The following is a 19,114-nucleotide window of genomic DNA, read 5'->3' as shown; positions in this document are numbered from 1 at the left end:
AAAGATCAAATATATATTTCTTACACAAATCACCATAACGCAACTTTACATAAAAAAATTTATATAATCATAAATAAAATTAAATATTTTTTTTGTCTTTTTGCCATTCCTTGGGTCGCTCTTGCGGCATATGGAGGTTCCCAGGCTAGGGGTCCAATCGGAGCCGTAGCCACCGGCCTACGCCAGAGCCACAGCAACACCGGATCCGAGCCACGTCTGCAAACTACACCACAGCTCACGGCAACGCCAGATTGTTAACCCACTGAGCAAAGGCAGGGACCAAACCTGCAACCTCATGGTTCCTAGTCGGATTCGTTAATCACTGCACCACGACGGGAACTCCCTAAAATTAAATTTTTAAAGATGATGTATCTTATAAACAAAAACTCTATCCACTGAAAAGGCATTCTACAAAGACCAATCCAACAGCAATGAGGACCTCTAGTGCCCATATTATGTCTCTAAATACCACTTCCCACTAAGAGAAACCAGGGCTCCTTTAAGAAATGGCAGGTTCTAAGTATGGAGCAGAAAATGTACAAAGAACTAAGGAACTTCTTGTCACACCAGAAAGCAAGGACACTGTCAAGGACAATTGGGTTCTGTCAAAAAGACTCAGGGAGTTCCCCTTGTGGCTCAGTGGTAACGAACCCAACTAGTATCCAAGAGGACTTGAGTTCAATCCCTGGCTCCACTCAGTGGGTTAAGGATCCAGCATTGCCATGAACTGTGGTATAGGTTGCAGACATGGCTTGGATCTGGCGTTGCTGTGGCTGTGGTGCAGGATGGTTCTAAAAAGTAAAAAAGAAAAAAGTAAAAAAGAAAAAAAAAAAAGACTCAGTTGTCAACTTGAAGAGATTCTATTAGAATATCTCCATTTCCAATCCTTAATGATTAATGAGTCTAGGTACTGATCATCAATGCTTACTCATAGTCACCAAAGAGAGAGAATCAGATACTATGTATCTCCTGATGAAAGTATACAATGTTGGAACAGTGGAAACGAATACAACTAGTATCCATGAGGATGTGGATTCGATCTCTGGCCTCACTCAGTGGGTCCGGGATCCGGCATTGCTGTGAGCTTTGGTGTAGGTCACATACTCAGCTCGGATCCCGCGTTGCTGTGGCTGTGGCACAGGCCAGCAGCTGTATCTCCAATTCAACCCCTAGCACACAGTGTTGAAGTTACCCCTTGGTGCAATGGGATCAGTAGTGTCTCTACAACACTAGGATGCAGGTTTGATTTCCAGCCCCACACAGTTAGTTAAAGGATCACACAGTGCCGCAGAGGTGGCCAAAAAGGGGGAAAAAAAAAAAAGAAAAAAGTACACAATGTCATCTATGAAGTATTCTTGTGCAAAATATGGGAACCCTAATCTAATAAAGCTTCAAGATGCGCATTTCTATTTACAGGGGACAGAATATATTAATGACATCAGAGATGCAATTAGCAAAATCCAAGTGGTAGAATGTAATTATTTTTCAACAAATAAACTACAAGAAAAAAGTAGAGTGTAAATCTGTAAATTAACAGAGAAAAGATTATGGGCCTGATGTAAACAAATAAATTGTTTTTAAAATGTTATAAAACAGATTGGGAAATTTAAACGAAGTATACTTATGATATTTTGGAATTATTTTTAACTCTGTAATATGATGATACTGTTGTTACATTTTTTAAACAAAAATATATAATACATAAATTTGTATTAGCAACTTTAAAAATATGCACAAGTTAAAAGCTGAAAGTTAAGTTTTATTTGGGGCCAAATGAGGACTATAGACCAGGAGGCAGACATTTCTAGAAAGCTCTGAGATACTGATCCTAAGAGGCAGGGGGAAACGTCAGTATATTTGGTGAAGGGAGAGGAACGTGCAACCAAGCACACACTCTCACAGGACTTAGGTGCTGAATCTCGTGAAGACTACTGCTAGTCATGAGAAGCAGACGTCACCATGAAGGATTTTAGTGCTTTTCTAGATGCAAGGAGATGCAAGCATTGGGCTCATAAAATCTTCTCCTAAAAATATCTAACTGTCTGAAGACCTGTTTGGCCGGTTTTCCCAGAGCACAGAGCGCCTCACTCCTTTCTCCACCCTGAGCTCCTTTCAGGGGGTGTTGCAAGTCAGCAGCTGCCTTGGCTCATGATTCAATCTGTGTTAAAGGCAGATGGCAAGTGCCAATCTCCAATTTACAGTATAAAGTCAGGTATTTGCTTCAAAATTACCTACTGTGAGAAGGAATTGAGTGAGGATATAGAAGAAATAATACTGTCCAAGATTTTATAATTGTAGAGTCTGGGTTATGGATACATCGACTGAAAAGAAAATGCATGACATAAAAGCAGTGAGTTTCACTTTTATTTGAGGACCCTCTTGAAGACAATAGACCAGGAGACAGCTTCTCAGGTAGTTCTGAAGAACTGCTCTAAAGAGGTTGGCAAAGATTCGGTATACATAAGAATTTATTGGCTGAGAAATACATATAGTTAAGTGTTCATCTTAGTAAAATATTACTGCTAATCACAAAAACCAGATAACTCAAGTTAATGATTTTAGTGTTTCTCCATAAATGGGAAGATGCAAGAACCTGGGGTCATTGAAATTCTTCCTTAGATATGCATCTTAACCGTCTAGGAGCCCTGTGTTGAAAATAGAGAAGGCTGGAGTTCCCGTAGTGGCACAGCGGGAAACGAATCCAACTAGGAACCACGAGATTGTGGGTTTGATCCCTGGACTCACTCAGTGGGTCAAGGTTCCGGCATTGCCATAAGCTGTGGTGTAGGTCACAGATGCAGCTCAGATCCTGTGTGGCTGTGGCTGTAGCTGGCAGCTGTAGCTCCAACTAGATGCCTAGCCCAGGAAACCACATGCTACAGGTGTGGCCCTAAAAAAAGCAAAAAAAAAAAAAAAAAAAAAAAAAAGAAGAAGAAGAAGAAAGAAAGAAAATAGAGAAGACTTCTTCCTATTTTTCTCCATCCTGAATTCCCCTCTGTTGGTGGAAGACTGCGGCGGGTTTTGATTTAACCCCTTATATCAGGGTGATACTCTTTTTTCTTTTTGTTTACAGGTACATGGGGATTCACTTTATAAAGTTCTTCATGCTTTTTTATATGCTTATATTTTCCATAGTAAAAAGCCCATTTAAAAACAAAAATAATCTAAGAGCTTTTTCTTTTTTGCTTTTTGCTTTTTAGGGCCACACACGCGGCATATGGAGGTTCCCAGGTTAGGGGTTGAATCGGAGCTAGAGCTGCCAGCTTACACTAGAGCCATAGCAACACCAGATCTGAGCCACATCTGCGACCTACACCACAGCTCATGGCAACACCAGATCCTTAACCCACTGAGCAAGGCCAGGGATCAAAACTGCAGCCTCCTGGTTCCTGGTCAGATTCGTTTCCGGGGCACCATGACAGGAACTCCAAGTTAGGAACATTTTTTAATGTACTTCTTTGATAATTTTACCTATTACTTGTGTGATTATAGCACTAGCCAAGTTTTTTGTTTCTTCTAGAGTAGACTTTTGGTAATTTATATGTATTTACATAGATTTTTTTCAAATAACTAAAAAACTTATGGCTATACATTTACCACTATGCACAGCTTTGGCTACTGCCAAAATATTTCAGAGGTCAGAGAACAGGAGGACTGTGATGCTTTTCTTTTTTTAAAATTATTATTAATGGATCAATATACCCTATATTCACAATATAGCTCTTGAGAAATTCAAAGAATCTAGATACCATAAAACAAAGCAAGTTCCAGTCAATGATTTTAAAATAACATATATTAGAAATGAAACTATGATTTTATAAACATGCTTCAAAATAATCAGGAATGAGAGGCAGACACAGAGGTAACAAGATAGCCATGAGCTGATAATTGTTGAAGCTGAGTGATGTCTAAATGGTGCTCATAATGCTAATCTGTCTTCATTTGTAAATGAGCTTTTTCATTATTTAAAAATTTTTAGGAGTTCCTCAGCAGATTACAGATCTGACTAGTAGCCATGAGTATGCAGGTTTGATCCCTGGCCTCACTCACTCAGTTAAGGATCCAGCATTGCCGCATGCTGTGGTGGAAGTTGCAGATATGTCTTGGAACTTGTTTTTCTGTGGCTATGGCGTAGGCCAGCAGCTGCAGCTCCGACTTGACCCCTAGCCTGGGAACTTCCATATGCCACAGGCATTCCCCCCAACAAAAAGGATAAATAAATAAATAATAAAGTTTTAACAAAGTTTTAAAAATGACTGAAAAAAATTCTAAATTTTCAGCTTCACAAAATTTGGTGCAGCTGCAAGTTTAATAAGCTGAATTTTTTTTTCCTTCAATGTAAAAACAAGATTACACAACTAAATTTGTGCCTGGTGACTTCAAGCAAGTACCATAGCATCCTTTACCCTCCCCCAAAACACACATACTTGTCAGGGTTTGAGATTTTACCCTATTTACAAGCTAACAAGAACCTGTTACTATTTTATGAATATTGGCAGGAGATGTAAGACTCATCAGTCATAGAAAGACTTTATTACTCAAGGCACACAGGCATCAAGTCCTTGTCCCAGGTCCCATGGGAGTGATGTGGAGGGGCCCAGAAGGATGTTATATGTACAGAGGGTTGGTGCCACAGGGGAGGAACACTGAGCTTGGGAAGTCACTGCTTTTATAGAGATAACAAGGTGCACTTTGAACCTACATGCACCCATGACCCAAAATTATGATCACAATCACAATTCTTAGACAATATTGTCTCATCTATCCCCTCACTCAGGTCCTTCCCCCCCCCCACCTGGTAATTTTGAAGCAAATGCCTGACTTTACATAATTTCAATGCTCAAAGCTGCTCTTTGTAAACACCACTCTAAGGAATGGCATGGGTAAAGAGCAGTCAGCATTCTACGCATACCCTGCAAAAATGTTCCAGTATGCTCAGGACAATGGAAGATTGCCATACCCATCAATCCACTTGTGGTCCTTATATGCCTTGACTTCCGGCAAAATTCACAAAAGTATGCCACACTGTTGACCACTCTAATTTAACCTACGGAAGCTAGACTTAAATCAGTTCAAATGGATCTCATACAGCATTTAATTAGGCTGCTATCAACAAGACCCCAAACAAGATGAAGTTAACCTGCAGTATTGACCTCACATATACCTTCCAGGGTCCTGGACTCAGACAACTGTCCCCAGGGAGATGAGAGGACTTTACTTCAGACAGGATGTAGTCTAGTGGAAGGCCAGTCCATTATCCACTGTAACTCATGAACAGAAGTTACACTGACCTGCTAATCTTTGGTGGCACTGCCAATAATTGCAGAAGGTATAGATGAGTCAAACAAAACAAACATCCATCCCCAATGGAAAGATATTCTATGGCCCATTTTCAGCCATAGGCAAACATACAACCTAAACAGGCACAAGTAATTCCTATCAGGTTTTTCATTAAACTCAACTTGGATCAGCCTTCCAATGATTTGGCTCAATCACACAGGCAGTGTCACTGAGTGGTTGTTGGTTGTAGCCTCCTTTGCCATACATGGCATAACCCATGCCCTCTCAAGCATCAGCAAAGCATGTGAATTTGTAACCAAATGAAACAAGGTTGTGCCAGTCTGTATGCTTGTACCTGTTTAAAGGGGGTCCATGTTGAGAGCTGCTATTGATGGCATCAGGCACAGCAGAATAAATCAGGATTAGTCGTGTCCACCGAATGTCAGCTGCAGGTGCTATTTGCCTCAAGTGCTAATGTTGGATCTAGGGGACAAAGAGACTACTAATTGCCCCCACCGTTATAGGTTTGGGTCTGAAATGTTCCCACCAGAGGTATCAGGGTTGTTTAATCTATGAGCCTATAATATTCCAAGTGGCAGACCAGATAGTATCCCAGGCAGCTAAATCATTTGAACTATCCCAAGAATCAATTAAAAATATGTTTCATCACAAGGACTATTGGCCAAAGTTATGGCAATGGTCTTGAGTTCTGCCCATGGAGTGGACAATCATACTAGTTTTCCAGGTGGCATATACTGAGCAGCAGCTGAATAGCCAAAACAGCCCCAGTGGACACTAACAGGATCCAACCCAGCCAAACCATCAGTGAACCACGCCTAAGCTTTAAAGTGGACCCCTGGAGTTTGTGCTGTGGTGCAACAGGATCAGCAACATCTTGGAAGCACTGGGACACAGGTTCGATCCCTGGCCTGGTACTGGGTTAAGGATTCAGCATTGACACAGCTGTGACTTAGGCTGTGACTACAGCTCAGATCTGATCCCTGGCCTGGGATCTCCATATGCTACAGGGTGGCAAAAAAATGAAAAAAAAATAAAATAGAGTGGAAACTTGTGAATCAAAGGCCCCAGTGAACCAATGAACTTATTTCAGGTGGTATAATGGGGTATAAAGTTTCTCCAAAGTGATAGCTGCTACTTTTTCAGCTAAATGGAGATGCTTATGGGGCTAGGCGAACTGTGTCTATACAATTTCCATTTGACAAGTGAGTATAATGGGCCTTTCCCTTATAGGTTGTCAAGTCTTAGTTGACCGACCCCAAAATGGGGACATCAGACTACAGAGTTGTTAGCCCTCTATGTATGGATCAGCCATTTGGCTTTTTTTTTTTCTTTTTTTTTTTTTGCTGTACCAGTGGCATATGAAAGTTTCCAGGCAAGGAATCAAGACTGAGCCACCACAGTGACCCAAGGTACTACAGTGACAATACCAGATCCTACACCCACTGCACCACAGGGAAAATCCCCAGGGATTCAGCTTCCCCCCCTCCCATTTTTTAAAGTTTTATTGAAATATAGTTGATTTATCTTTGGGGGAGGCGCATCCATGGCATATAGAGGTTCCCAGGCTAGGGGTCGAACTGGAGCTGCAGCTGCTGGCCTACACCACAGCAACACAGGATCTGAGCTGCATCTGCAAACTAAACGGTAGCTTAAGGCAATGGAGGATCTTTAACCCACTGAGCGAGGCCAGGGATTAAACTTGCATCCTGATAGATACTAGTCAGATTTGTTTCTGCTGAGCCACAACAGGAACTCCTGAAGTAAAACTGACTTATAATGTTGTGATCATTTCTGCTCTACAACAAAGTGATTCGGTTATACATATGCCACGCATCCATTCTTTTTTAGATCCCTTTCCCATATATATCAACACAGAATACTTCGTAGTTTCCTGTGCTATACAGTAGTCATTCCATATATCACAGTGTACATATTCCAATCTCAAACCCCAGGCATTCATCTTTAAGAAGCCCTTGGTGACAGGTCACTAGCTGCCCCCTTTTTAAGAGGTGTATTTACTGCCTGCATCTGACAGGTGGCAGTGTTGTACTGGGAAACTGCCTCTCTGAGTGGCCATCATGCCTGTCCTTAAAGCTGTGATTGCCATCTCTTAGATTTTGCCTTCTTTTTCTAGACCACCAGGAAGAGGACTGAGGTTACCTCTCTACATACTTCAGTCTGAATGGAAGTATCCCTTCTGGACTTTATGAGCATTTACAATACTAGCATGTACAACATAAATATCAGGTATATGTTCAGCTGTGAATAACTCATCACCATATCATTTTCTGGAAAAAAAAATGAAATAAATCAATAGCAGCAACTTCAGAAGAGTGACATTACTGCTCCCGATTCCAACATCTCCACCCCCAGGATAGGGAGCATCTTTACCTGTGAGCACCTAAATTACAGGACTGCAGCAGGGACCTCTGTGCTATCAGGGAGACGCAGCCCTGAAAATAATTACAAATTCTAGACCATATGGTAACAGATCAGTGTTCCCTCCTAAGACATTTAAGATCCTCTTCTTTTCTGCAAAGAATGAATAACATATAACCTCACAATAGCCAATGTTCATATAAATAAAATTTTATTTGGTTGCATAGAATGTAAAGCACAAGCTCTGGAATTAGATCAGCCTTTGCTCAAACCCCGGCAACACCACTTACAAGTTATATGACCTGAAGCAGGTCATATAATCATTCTGAATCTCAGTTTCCTCATCTACAAAGTGGCAACAATGTCACAAGTCTCCAAGGGCTCTTGTAAGGATTCAATGGGACATTTAATCACATTTGGTTTGTATTAGTAGCTATGTTGAGGGGATTGGTGCTTAATTGTAAAGCAGATGGCCAGGGGATCCTGGTTTCCTGCGACAGCAGCTCAGGAATTAAGGCACTCAGTAAGAAAGAGGGCATAAAAATTAAGACTATGACTGGCATGGAAAGGGGTGGCAGCTGGATATCTGTGGGAGGCTAAGATGAGCCCAAGAATTGCCTTTCCTTGTTATGAATGTAGCTTTTTCTTTTTTTTCCTTTTTAGGGCCACACTCATTCCCAGGCTGGGGGTCGAATAGGAGCTACAGCTGCCTACACCTAGATCCAAGTGGTATATGCAACCTATACCACAGCTCAAGGCAGCAACGCCAGATCCTTAGTCCACTGAACGAGGCCAGGGATTGAACGCAAGTCCTCATGGACACTGTTTGGGTTCATGACCCAGTAAGCTACAATGGGAATTCCTCAGGTTGGAGTTTGTTCAATGAAAGTGAATGAAAGGACTTTAGAAAGTGGGTGAGAAAAAAGTCTTCTCCCATACTGGAAATAAAAGGGATATGTCCTCTTTCAAAATTAAAGATAACCTTTTATATTTAAATATAAAATTTAAGTAGGGGACAGCTATAGCCTACCGTGCAGCATGATGAAATGGGGCTTAAGCCCCATTTAAGTCAGAAATCCCTGGGGACTGAATCCCAGCTAAGGAACATTTCATGTCTGCAAAACAAGGTCATATTTCTCCCTTTATGGGGCAATTGGAAGAAATGAACTGAATAACATATGCATCACAGGGCCCTGGCAGAGTAAGTACATGGTAACTGGTAGCAGCCGGAATCAGTATTAGTTATTATTTATTCATCCTTTTATTCAGAAACTCAAGACAGAAAACTATAATCACTCTCTATATAAACTGGGCAAGAATATCTCACCTTTCATCTAGAAAGACCTAATCATCCACATTTGCCTGAGCAGGCGCAACTCCAAGCAACATATCAAAGCCGGTGCAGACAAAAAAACCCACTCAGTGTCAACTCGGCCATGTCTCTGACTTCTGAGAAGTGAACAGCCTGCATTAGGAAGTGTTGTTACACATTAAAAAATAAATAAATAAAATAAAAAAATTAACGTTTAAACTCTGCATTCGTAATCATGGAAACTTTGAAGTCCCCGCAAGTCATTCAGCGTGCTTTGCAAGTCATTAAAGACAGGGGTGGGGGTGGGGGCAAAAGGAAAGAGAGGGGAGGTGACCGCAGGTACCAGGGCGCCAGATAATGAAGCCTCCACCGAGACGGCCAAATCATTTTAAAATGCAGCATTTCTTCCCCGCGCCTTGGGCTTACTTTCTAGCGAGCCGGGCAGTCACACTCCACTCCCCATAGAGAGCGTGTCCCAGGCCCTGGGCCCACGGAGGAGGATCCTGGCCGGAGACAGCTTCCGGCCAGCGACCTCTAGCCACCCTCCCTCCGGCGTGCGGGGGCGAGGTCTCCCGCAGCCTACAGGCCCCGCCCCACCCCGCCCCTCGGGCCTCGGGTCCTAGTCGGGCACCGGCCACCCCACCATCGCCCCGCCCCGGCTCCGCCCCTCGGCCGGTGGCCCGAGGGCGACAGAGGGAGGCGCTCGGAGGCAGCGGCTGGAACCAAGCAGCGCACTGGAGCGCCCCGCAGCCTGGTGCCGGGCCGCCCGTCAGACCCTGCCGTGCAGTACCGGTGAGTACTACGCGGCCCGACTGACGTCCCCAGGCCAGAGCGCTGCCCGCTCCGGCCCAGGCGGGGTGGGTGCGAGCCCGCGGCACCCGGGCACCTTCCCGGCGCCCGGCTGCAGCGCACAAGGTGGCCCGGGCGAGGATCCGGGGAAGGCCGAGGGGAGAATCGGGGACTAGTTCCTGGGGACTGACCCCTCGCCCTGTCCCCAGATTGTGCCGCGCGGTGGACAGGGAAATGGCTCCCCTCAGCCTTATTTGCCTGGACTGTTCGGGCCGCCGGAAGAATCCACGTTGAGACAGTTCGGGCTGATCTGGGAAGTCCTAACCCCAAAGAGGGTGTGCGCCTCTCACGGAGCTGCGGGTGGCCAGATAGGGAAATCCGCACTGAGGAGGGCACAGATGGGGAGTCCACACTAACTGCTGAAATGAAAATGGAGGGGGAAGAGACCCTCGTGGAAGGGGTGGGCACAGAGCCCGTCCTATTGGATTCAGAGATCCAGGAAGGAGCACAGGCTGCCTTTCCTAATTCAGCCAGCACTTTAGAATGGCCCATCCTCCCTCCCTGCCACACTTAGAACCCTCCTCAGGGGGTGGTGTGAGGAGGTAGGGTGAGGGTGTAGGGGTAGGGAGGTAGGGAGTCTGGACAGGGTAGGGAGTCTGGACAGCCTCTAGGATAGCCGTTCTCAAACTTTGGGGGAAGGAGTCAAAAACCCCTTTACTTAGGACTTTGGTTTATGTGGGTTATATGTATATGTACCATACATAACTAAAACAGAAATGTTTATTTAGAAATTCAGTTAAAAATAATAATGGATGTATTATATGTTGATATATTTTCATAAAAATAACCATTCTTTTCAAAACGGAATCTTAATGGGAAGAGTGGCATTGTATTGTATTTTTGCAAATCTCTTTAATGTCAGGTGTAATAGACAGCAGCTAGATTCCTACATCTGCTTCTGCATTCAGACTGTTGCACTATTACATGTGATATAGCCTCTGGAAAACTGCACTGTAGACTCCTGAAAATGTGAGAGTGAGGATAGCAAATAGCATCTTGGTATTATTATGAAATGGTTTTGACCACGTGGCTCTCTTGGGTCCCCAGTACCACACTTTGAGAACCACTGGTCTAAGGAAATGCTTCAGAGGCTTTAGTCACTTCACCGGGCTTTAGGCCCGCTTATTTGTGATCTTTCTCTGAATGGGAACACACACCACCCCCTGTGTGGACAGTGTTAACCTCTGGTAGGTTCAGCCAAGCCTGACCTCACTCTGGAAACCGGCAGGGCTCTCAGATGCCTCTGGCTGCCTGCAGAGCTGAGCCGTGCGTGTCCAGATTGTGGCAGTCATGTGGCACACAGGACCTGTGCCTTCAGAGACCTGCCGATGGGGAGCCGGGGCCAAGTGTGGAGGAGTTTGTGCAAGTTGAGAAGTTCATTTCCAAAAGAACAGGGAGGCATGTTTTTGCCTTCCTTTCCTCCATGTTCATTTCTGTGAGTGGCTGTGTGGCCTGGAGTTTATTGGAATATGATCCCCCCAATCTTGGGGCTCCTTCACTTTGCACTTTCAGAGCTATGTCCCTGTGAGTGGCCCTTCCTTAGCCCCTGCCAGAATTCAGTGTCTGTCCTGCCTGCTGGTGTGTGGTAGGTGTGATCCCTCACTGGATCATTTCCTTGGCTTCTTGTTCACACATATATGTAGCCTTATAAATATGTGGAAGACAGGCATACCAAACTATTAACAGTAGCCAGTTCCAGGCAGTGGTATCCAGAGTCCATGGAAGGAACCTGTTACTCTTTGTAATATCACAGGTCTGCCTAGCTTGCAGCATTCGTGTATTGCTTTTACCACCTGAAAACAGAGAAAACAAAAACCTAAAATCCCAACAACCTATACTTTTTAAAGGATCATTTCTCTGGTAAGAATGTTACCGTCACTTCCTCTCTCCTGATAAAACAAATGACTTGAATTGTCCCATCACATTTCTGATTTCCGAACGGACGTATATGATACTAGTACATATTAACTCAAAATAATATGGAGAGAAAGAGCCCTCCCAGAGCAAAACAGTTTATTGAACAGTCTGCCATAAACCCCTGCCCAAGGTTAGAAGTACCAGAAAGGAGTATTCTTTAATGGATTATGATGCAGCCCTTAAACTGATGTTATAAAATGCTGCTCCATGAAATGTCATACAACACAGTGAAACTGAAAAACATGTTATCCAAGACTCTTTCCCTGTGATCCTGTTGCTATGAGGAGAGAAAGTTTGTGCATGTACATACAGATCTGCACATGCGTGGACAGAGGCGAAAGCTGCGCCAAACGCTGAGTGATTTTTCTCTTGGTTGTGGGTTCAGTGTGTTTTTAGATGTTCTTCGCTTTGCTTATTAATACTTTCTAGTAAGTACTAAGCAAGCGTCACACTTGATATGACGAAAAACAACCCCTATGGTTACTTGTACACCGAGGACAACATAGTTGCCTTCATTTTTCTTAGCTTGACTTAACCACCAGAGCCCTGAATAGGCCCATGCTACTTACTCCCTTTCTTCAGTGGGAGGCGGAGAAAGAAGTATGGAGTGAGAGGCATGCATTTGTGTATTGCTTTTATAACCTGAAAACAGAAAAAACAGGACCCATGCAGACCTAAATCACACTGAGCAGTGTCTTCTTCCCCCTGTAGAGTCAGCTCCAACCTCAGCCCTGCCTTCTCCCTCCAAGCGACCTAGAGATTAGAAAGTCCTTTATCAGAGTAGCACCCTCACCTGAGAAGCCGTCAGCTGACCCTCTCCCCAAACCGAATGGCCTCATTTCTTCTTCTTCTTTTTTTTTTTTTGTCTTTTTAGGGCTGCACCCACAGCATATGGAGGTTCCCAGGCTAAGGGTCACATCCAAGCTGTAGCTACACCAGATCTGAGCCACATCTGCGAGCTACACCGATCTACACCACAGCTGATGGCAACGCCGGATCCTTAACCCACTGAGCAAGGCCAGGGATCAAACCTGTGTCCTCATGGATGCTAGTCAGATTCGTTTCCGCTGAGCCACAACGGGAACTCCAGCCTTCATATCTTTTCAAGCCATTTTTAATGGAAAATTTCAGACACACAAAGTGGAGAGTCTAAATCCCCAGCTTCAACAATTATGAGCATTAACATTTGGCCAGAGTCTTGTTTCATTTAAACATTTCCTCAAACTCTTTTTTTTTCCCTCTTCTAGGAGTAAGCATCTTCATTTTCAACTGTATAAACTAACAAGAAAGTATTTGTTGTGTCTTTTTAGTAATGTGCATGACCTGGCTGCTGTTGCAAAATCTTAAAATTCTTCTACCCTCATGTCAGCTGAGCCCTGGGTGGACTTTGAGCACTCGCTGTGTGGTCCCACTTCTCTGCTTCTGCATGTGCTTTCCTCTCTGCCTTCCCCTCTAAATCAATCTTCCCTCTTTCCTTCTCTCAGTTCTCCTCTGCTAAGCCTTTCTCAACTCCCATATTGTAGCTGTCTTTCCTGTGACCTGTCTTATGACCCCTAACATATTATAGTTCTTTGCATGCTTATCTTAGTCTCCTTGTCAGATAGTAATCTTCATAATATTCATGTGAAACAAGGTTTTCCTTATCTCCTTTTCTCCTGTGGAGTTTAACAATGTTTAATGCAACAAAGACGCTCAAGAAGTAGATGCTAGATTTAAATTAATTATGTTTTTGGAGAAAAATGTTGATTGCAAGAGAAATGCATCACGTTCAAAGGGAAAAATTCAGGTATTGCCTAGGAGCACAAATATTTTATCTCACCTACAAGATTTTTAAGAATTTTAAAGAACTGCAACAAAAAGAATTTTCCATTTGAGCCAATATAAAAAAGGCAGATTTTTTTTTTGGAGGAAAATGTCTTTACGGTCTGTTGTCCTTTTTCCATACGTGTTTTGTTGTGTTCCCCCCCTTCCCCCACATTTGTTTCATTTTTTTAATCTGGAGCATTTAGTTCTTCTCTGATTCTAAAATTGTTTTTAGAATATCTATGGTGTTTTAAGAGGTAGGTTTAAATCTTCAGTAAAAGAAATAGGTTACATTTAGGATCCACATGCCTCATGAAGAAGGTGACGTCAGTCAATCCCATGAATAATAGAAGCTCACAGATACAGAGTTATTCCCATTGTCCACCAGTTCTTCATCTGCTGCCCCATTTCATTATCACAGCCGCCCTTGTGAGCTGGGCAGAGCAGGGCAGTGCAGGTATTGTTACCTTAAGTTTGCAAAGAAGTAAACCGAAGTTTAAGCAGAGTGAATCTTGTCTAGGGCAGAAAGTGGCAGAGTCTGATTTTAAGTGTAGATTAGCACCAAATGGCTTTGGGATTAGATGTTGGAAACATGTAAAGACAGGAAGCTCTTCTCTCTAAGCATTATAGGTGTTTGGGAGCCAGACCAGGTTCTTGAAGTATAAATCTATCCCTAAAAACACAGAACTAGGGACATTCCGTTGTGGCACAGTGGAAACAAATCCAACTAGTATCCATGAGGATGCAAGTTTGATCCCTGGTCTCTCTCAGTGGGTCAGGGACTGGATGTTGCTGTGAGCTGTGGTATAGGCCGGCAGCTGCAGCTACGATTTGACCCCTAGCTGGGAACTTCCATATGCAGCAAACACACACACACACACACACACACACACACACAACTAACCAAAGTGATGTCACATTCTCTGAACCAATCATATCTCAGGTTCCCCTTTAGTTTTTGTTGTAAAAGTTAATCCACTTTCTGATGAATCAGCCAGGCCGCTGTGCGTGAACACTGGTGGGGTTTTTCTCATTCTCTTTTTGTAACTTGAGAACTCTGGGGAAACCCATTTTTGAATAGTGTGAACTGCCTGGGCTTTTACTCAAATTGACGTGTGAGCACATAATTATTCCTTAACCTCATCATCCTTCCACGACTGTTACTGTAAAATTACAAAGCAAAGTACACATTGTGGCTCAGTTTGCAAAGAGGGCGTGTCAGTCCAAGACTGACTGTCCTCCCACATGGTCACGAGGCTTGAATTTTAGGTTGAAAAGAAAAGTGAACAAATCATTGTGGTCATTACCTACAAGAGCTGCACAGACAGACTCAGTACACTTCTGTAACAGTGGTGGGGTCAAGACCAGCCTCCTGATTGGTTTTAAGAATTATGTTTCATAAAACCCCTGTTTGCTCAGATAAGGAATCAGTTGCATCTTAACAGCTAGTGATGCCTGGTGATGATGGGTTTCTGACATCAACCAATACTTGAAAAGTTATCTATCATACGAATTTTGCCAAAATCAAGGATATTTTAGGGGAAATTAGAGGTTGACTATGTAGTCCTCACATATGTACCTTAGAGTTTGAAGACCATTTTAAAGTGAGATTTAACTTCCTTTTTTGTTTGTTTGTTTTTTTAGGGCCGCATCTGTGGCATATGGAGGTTCCCAGGCTAGGGGTCAAATCAGAGCTATTGCTGCAGGCCTACGCCACAGCCACAGCAACACCAGATCTGAGCCACATCTTCGACCTGTACCACAGCTCAGGGCAATGCCAGATCCTAACCCACTGAGCGAGGCCAGGGATCGAACCACAACCTCATGGTTCCTAGTCTGATTCATTTCTGCTGTGCCAAGATAGGAACTCTTTTTTTATTTTATTTTATTTTTATTTTACTTTAGATTTAACTTCTTTAATCCATTTAGTTAATTAGGGGTTTGGGACGAAGAGTGACTATAAAATGCTATTCCTTGTGCCACCTATTGGGGGCAGCATGGCGCAAGGGAGCGAGTCCAGGCATCAGGGGCCTGAGTTTGACACCCAGCCTGGCCACTTACTATTCACAGGGCACTAGCAAGTTACTTACCCTCCCCAATCCTCAGTCTTCTCATCTGTAAAATGGGATGGTGATGCCTTTCTCACAGTTGTTGAGGGACCCTATCAGACAATGCAGATAAGGTGCACCCCACAAGCAACCCATCCACTACTAATATAGCATGGACTGCTGAGCAGTGTCGTAACCTCCTCTCCAATCTTTGCATCACTGAAGGGCGAGAGGGACTCTGCTCTCTTTATCCCATCAACGCCAAATCAGTGTCCACCAATGTCAAATGTATGAATGAATCAACATTAGTCCCTTCTCTGAGACAATTCAGTGAGGCCCAGGTACCAGATACATCATGGTGGTATGCTGCTCTGTTACTTGTCACATCTTTGACCCAATGAAATGGCCATTGCATGTAGATGCCATGCCACCATGTGGGCCACTAAGATGAGACTACAGCTGGGCTTAAGTTTGGATGGACTTGAATTTGAGTTTGAGTTCCCTCTCAAGACACCTGCAGTCAGACTGCAGGTTTCCAGCTCCTAACTACATGGCTATACCAGGAAAGAATGTGCTGGTCAGAAAACAGGAACCTCACAGCCTCCCGGCAGCTGCCTTTCTTCTGGAAAACTAAGAAACATGTGGGTTTATACCTCAAGCTTCCAGGAACACTACTAGCACGAGTCATTCTTGAGTCCAAGCAGTGCTGAAGTGGGTGGGGGTTGATGACCTCAGAAACATGGTGAATTCATGGAGAGAAATGCTGCCCTGGGAGACCTCTGGCAGCCTGACAGTCTGCCTTTTGTGGTGACACTCTAATTCCTAAATCTGAGTTAGAGAAGTTCATTACCAATCTACAAAATGAGTTCAGAGTTTGAAGAAACTACACCGCCTTCGTAAATAATGGTTATTGACCAGGCTGTTAACTACTGCTGCTGCCCCCGCTCCCAACTGCTTCTTGCTATACTTTCTGGACAAATGTTTCATGATCCCACAAGAACTTTCTTTTCTCAGTCGATCTCTGGAATTAGAAATCTGAAGACTTTTTGTGAAATTCTGATTATATTAGCCCACAGAAAATAACTCTTTCTGTTCTTTGGAGTGTATGTTACTATAGTTAATTTAAAATGAGCTTAAAGGATGTGTCAGGTAAGTGTTCTCTTTTGGGAATTACATATGGTGTTGTGCCATCTTAGCTACTGAGTCTGGAATAGGGGGACCTTAAAGAAGCAGGAGCCACTTGATAAGACAGTGTCATGGCCTTGGCCCTGGTTCCCCGAAGCTTGACCACTGCCTTTGGCAGGGCTATGCACATCTCCTAAGTGAGTCATGATCATTTTTATCATACATCCTGAAAATTTCCAGTGTTACTTAATGAGGTTCAGGGAAACAGAAAGGTTAAATTTCAGGAAGTAGCTACTTTTTAACTGACAATTTAATACTTTGATGTTCTGAGTTAATTTCCTACCAAACCTAAATCCCAATGTTGGAAGCGTACGATATAGACCAAGGGTAAAGTTTGGAGAGTACTTTGTAATTTGTCCTTAGAGTCTCTACGGTGGCTGGCCCTCTACTCCTCACCTCTTTGTGAAGCCTCTTTGATCTCCTGAAACCCTTCCAGGCGTACCCTTCCTACTGCCCTCCTCTTGCTGTATCCACAGAACTGGTCACAGCCTGACATTCCACCTGCCCTTCATTTATTTGTTTTGTCTATTTCTTTTTACTAAAATGGAAGTATCCTGAAGAGGGGTTGTCAGTTTTGTTCCTGGGTGCATTCCCAATGCCTAAAACAGTTCCTGGCACGTATTAGATGGTTAACATTAAATATACATTGAATACATGAATGAAATAATCTCATAGAATTTTTTCCCTCAGAAGGAACTTTTTAGATCATCAACTGGGAAAGTGAGGCACAGGAAGGCTATATGGCTTCTTCAGAATGAAACTGAATCATTTAAAAACTGTTACAGCTCTTTTAAGAAATCTAGGAATACATGTGAAGCATTCTGGCCAATGGTCTAGGATAAGAGAGAAGAAGTGAAAATAGACTGATAACTTAAAAATTTAGCAAAAAGAGACAGGTTATTGTGTGATGGCAGAGCTTTCTGAAGGCGAGTCTTGTTCATTTTTGTGGTGTAAAGTGCACCTTGCATTAATTAGTGCTCAAGAAAAATGTGTTGATGGACTTGGTTGTATTGTTTAAAAGCCATTCTTTCTCCAAGACCCTCCTTCTGCACTACTCTTCTTCTTTTCTTTCTTTCATTCTCTCCCCAAATAGACAATTGCACTTATGGCTTCTCCTTTCAAATTCTTTTGGTTACAAGTATCACATTTAAGAGATTTCTGTGTTGTTTCTGTACTTTTATGAACAGCTAAGATGATCAAAGAGGTGACTTGGTCTCTGGGAAAAAAGATATTTAGTTATTCCAATTTCCCAGATGCATCTGCATCAAGTAAAGAACGAATATTTCCAGCTCTCTACTTTGTAAAAAGAACTGAGTTGACAAGCCGTGGTGGTTTGCTGCCTTGAATGGTTCTGACCTTGATCTTGTTTATATTTACACGGACATCCGTGGACTCTCGCTTTTGACAAAATGTTGTTTATACGTAGCAGGACGTTTAGATACACAACAGTCAGTTTGGGATTGGGACCAATTAACTTCTCTTTAAACAGAAAAAAAAAAAATGAAGCACAGCTAATCTTTGCAGTGAACGGAATTAACTCTGAGAGATGCACTGATACTACTTTAACTCTGGAGTTGGGAAAGGCAGGAAAATTCAGGAAGGGTATATTTAGAAAATATGAGAAGAGAGGAAGAGAGGTGGGTAAACCCCATGATATGCAGGAGAAAACTCTTTGGGTTGTTTGCCTGTGTAGATTTTTAAAAAGCCGCTCTTGGGGATCTTTAGATATCCTAAGTAAACAATTTGGGTTGTGTTGACTGTACTTTAGACCATAGGGCAGTGATTCTCTCACTAATCACCTGAAAGCTCTTTCAAACTATACAGACTCCCCGGTAAAGTGATATGCACATCCTCCACTCCCCTAAAAACCCTATTCTCCCCACCCTGTAATTGATAGGAGTTCTGCTACCCAGGGTTATGCCTCTCCTCTGCTCTTTCCTCTTTCCTATTGGTGCTTAGAAAGCCTGGGGTTGGTTGTAGGACTGGTTCAGATCCATGCTTTTTTTTTTTTGGCTTTTTAGGGCATATGTGCAGCAAATGGAAGTTCTCAGGCTAAGGGTCAAATCGGAGTTACAGCCGCTGGCCACAGCCACAGCATTGCCAGATTGGAGCCACATCTTCGACCTACACAGCAGCTCATAGCAACATGGGGTCCTTAACCCCAGGGATCGAACCTGCATCCTCATGGATTCCAGTCAGTTTCATTAACCACTGAGCCATGAAGGGAACTCCTCATGCTTCTTTCTCTATCATAAGACAATCTAAGAGGATTCAACTCTGATAGTAGAAGCGCTCAATCTTGCATTTATAGACTCCAAAG

General features: G+C 43.2%; 1 protein-coding gene across 1 annotated transcript in view; it reads left to right on the top strand.

The window, feature by feature from the left end:
* The first annotated feature begins 9,683 nt into the window (after positions 1-9,683).
* ACO1 (aconitase 1) overlaps positions 9,684-19,114 on the top strand; it is a 63,889-nt gene continuing 54,458 nt past the window's right edge. Inside the window, exon 1 of the mRNA XM_003357729.4 lies at positions 9,684-9,784. The gene's annotated coding sequence lies outside the window, so the exon portion shown is untranslated. The remainder of the gene's footprint in view (positions 9,785-19,114) is intronic.

This window comes from Sus scrofa, chromosome 10 (genome assembly GCF_054392235.1).
Source record: "Sus scrofa isolate SSC_HxYL_T2T_F1_AM1 chromosome 10, Sscrofa_HxYL_maternal_Yorkshire_Landrace_v2.0, whole genome shotgun sequence".
NCBI lineage: Eukaryota > Metazoa > Chordata > Mammalia > Artiodactyla > Suidae > Sus > Sus scrofa.
The sequence above is the reverse complement of the archived record's forward strand: the minus strand, read 5'-3'. Positions and strand labels throughout refer to the sequence as shown.